The following is a 3,786-nucleotide window of genomic DNA, read 5'->3' as shown; positions in this document are numbered from 1 at the left end:
ATGAGCAGGTAAGGGATGACCATATCTCAATCCCTATTCCTTCATTCACCTCTAAGATTTTGGGCACTCACACACATGCACCTGGCATGAGTTTTAAGCCTCTGGGTCTGGGACTCAAACCATGATCAACTATATGGGAGTTCAGCGACATAACCATTATGCCATCTGCTGGTCCCCTTTTATCTTTTCTTTCTTTTTTTTTTTTCCCCGTAAGATTTTTGCCACAGGGAGGGTGGATGAACTAGCCAGAGAGAGAGACATTGAAAGGGAAAGTGAGAAATCAGCCCCCAACAGGGAAGGCCATACTGCAATCCCTTCTCCTCCATTCTCCTGGGATTTGGGGCCTGCCTGTACATGGCACGCAGCATGTTTTTCAAGTCTCCAGGTTCAGGTCCACCATTGCCATTTGCTGGCCTGTACGCTGTCATTTTTATAGAGAGTGGAGCCCATGTCACAAATTGGGAGGGGACTCCTGAAGCATGCTCATGTCCTCTTCGTCTGCGCTTTATTTCTCGTATCCAGCACCTTTTACAAGTCTCAGGTTGCATAACGTGCACTATCACCATCTGGATTCAGCTGTGGGTGCATTTGGCCTTTTAAGTTCTTGTCACCTGGTTTCTGCAAGCTATCACCCCTGAAAAGGGAGATTAGTTTCTAAGTTGCTACAAGTTTTTCCTAAATTTCCTGGTGACAGATAGCATAAATCTTTTGTCAACAAGAAAAAAAGAAATTCCACTAGAAAGTTGTGAAAAGATGTACAAATGTGGCATGAATTTGAACAACTAGTGGGATTATCTATTCAATATTTACTTTTTTCATTCCATCAAGGTACTTTTATTATTATTGTTATTATTTATACATTCAATTGCTATACATTATTTAGATTGCAAAGAGACTTTACCCAGCATGATAAACGCCTCAGACCAGTCCAGTTGAGAATATTATATACATCATCATTAACAAATAATAAATCATATCTGTGTCCTACAAATGTCTTACCTCTCTATTTTTTCCCAAAATTTCTTTTCCTATACTCTTCCCCTTTCCCACTCTCCTTCTACTTTATCCCCATAAATGTGTCCATAACAATATTTGCTTTTAAGCCAAAAAAATCTCATCTTTCATTTGCCATTGGATTCATGGCATGAGACTCAGGATCAGAAACATAATCCTAGTAACCATTGAGTTCTACAATCATTGATATTTTTTATATATTTAATCACTATATATCATTTAGATTGTAAAGAGACTTTACCCAGCATGATATACACCACAGTCTAATCCAGTTGAGAATATATACATGTCCTCATCAACAGATAACAAACTATATATCTATAACCCACAAATGTCTTACCTCTCTTTTTTTTATACACTCATAGTAATGTACCTTCTGTTTTCTGATTTTCAACTTCTAGAGTCCATCAATCTGAAGTAAGTTTACATAATCAGGCTTCTAAAAGGAAATATTTATATCATTCTTGACAACACAAAAAGAAAGTTTTGATTGATAAATTAGGTCAAAATGGAAAGGAGCAGTGATGGGAAAGAACAGAGATTCTGTGATCCTAGATAAATATATCAGAGACATAATGTTTAAAGGTTTTAGCAAAATAAATAGAATGATAAGTTTACTATTCCATTTTACCAATGTTACCAACAGAAGAACTAAAAATATCAATGTCACTCAGAAATTGATAAAGGGAAAAGAAAGACAGTGAAGTATAATGAACTAACTCTTACTATTTCATAACAAGGTTCCATAGAGATTATTGAAAAGGAAGAATTAGCATATTATTTAGTGTTTACAAAGTAACAATGAGAAATGAAAATAGTAGTCATTGCAAGCATTTGTCTCTAAAGATGAGACTATCCATGTGAAAGGCTGAGCTGAAAAGTACTACTTATCATTTTAAAATCTGTATAGCATGATTGTTTGAATTGCCATGGATGGTATTTCTTTGTTTAAAAAATATTATTTATATCAAGATGACCTTTTGCTATGGAACAGTGTGAGCACACCGAGTCTGAATTTCCCACTTGGAAAATAGACAAAAGATTTAACAAGATTTTGTTTAAATGTGGAGGCACCATAAGATAATGTACTATTAAAAAAAAAAAAGAACTCTGACATGTTCATAAAATTCTTACCAGAACCGAAATTATTACTGACTGGCTCACAATTAACTATATGCTATCACTCCATATCTTTGGACAGGACCAGTAATAAAACCAGTAAACCAAGAGGATGAAAATTGCTTCTATGTCAGTGGTTTCGAATAGGCATAAAACTGAACTGAAAATGGTAATGACACTCAGGTCAACAAACTGCAGTGTTTAAAACTGTAAACCCACACATTTACAACCTTTAGGACCTATCAGTAACCTTCTGACCCAAACACAGCCTTCTAATTTGAAGAAATGAGTATATTTAGACAGATAATTATTCAGGTATGAAGAAGGATTCACTCAATGTCTTTGAAAAGTTATCTTAATCTGAAGTTTTATATTTGGGAAGATCATATTTCAATTAGAATTTGTGGAAGACAGAAAAAAAAGCTATGGAAATGAAATTGCAATTGAAATTGCTTGAAATTGCCTTGCAGTTGGTTGAATAAATTTATTATTGATTTGCCCTTCTATAATAATGAAAGGTTAATGAAAACAATCACATGGCTTTCCTTTTTAGGTGCAGAATACATAATCCACGAGAAGCTTGATATGTTTCTCCCTCAAAATATGATAGTGTTTATACACCAACTTTATGTGCTATTATGATAGGGGGTAGGTTATGCCACAATATCTTTGCTTACAAGACCTTGACACATGCATAACATTTTCACCTTTGTACTTGAGGCTGCATTATTTAACATGGAAGCCTATTTGTTTGAAAAGCTTAAAAAGAAACAGTTTTCTCTGTCAACTGGGACAGCTTGGAAGAGGAAGTGACAGGCGTATTTTTTCTTTGCTATAAAGGGTAAAAAATAAAAACACATATGAGCAATCTCACATATCTGTAACAATTCGGTAATCTTTCAAATTAGGCCAAGACATTCTCATCAATATCTTTGCTTACAAGACCTTGACACATGCATAACATTTTCACCTTTGTACTTGAGGCTGCATTATTTAACATGGAAGCCTATTCTCTATTTTCTTGGACTATTTTGCAGCTTTATAACTGAAATGCTATGTAGGCATTTCATAGTTAACATATTCCAAACCAGACTCCTAAACTCCCTTATCCACACTTCCTTCTTCACTTTTTCCTTTGTTAACGTTTTACTTTAGTTTTTACGATAAAATTTTTGGAATCGTGGTAGCTCTAATGACTGTAGAATGCAAGAAAAGATGAATAAATCAAACTGGCAAGGAATTTTGGCAAGGAATTTTTTTTAAGTAGAACTTGATGAATCCCAATGATTAATCTCTATCATCACAGAATTCTTATTTATTTTGCGGTGACAGTTCTTCCAGTATTCGTGTCTCTTACCCTTGAGGATACCATTCAAACTATTACACTTTCTTTTTTCTACATTTCATGGTGATTATTTTCCTCTTGTTTTGAGAGCCTTTCTTAATATAAAGCAAAGTATATATGAGGTTTTTAGAAATAGAAAATTCCCTCAATCCTGCTTAATTGATGATTATACATATGTCACCCTGATTCACAAGATCAAAGATTCACAGTGTTTTAGTGTCATATTCATACTTATTTTAATATTATCCTAAAAGGATTAATCCTTCCCTTTGTGTAAAATTCTGTTCAAAAATCCATCTCCTGCCCAG

This window comes from Tupaia chinensis, unplaced genomic scaffold (genome assembly GCF_000334495.1).
Source record: "Tupaia chinensis unplaced genomic scaffold, TupChi_1.0 Scaffold000118_1, whole genome shotgun sequence".
Lineage (NCBI taxonomy): Eukaryota > Metazoa > Chordata > Mammalia > Scandentia > Tupaiidae > Tupaia > Tupaia belangeri.
This window is presented reverse-complemented; position numbering follows the sequence as displayed.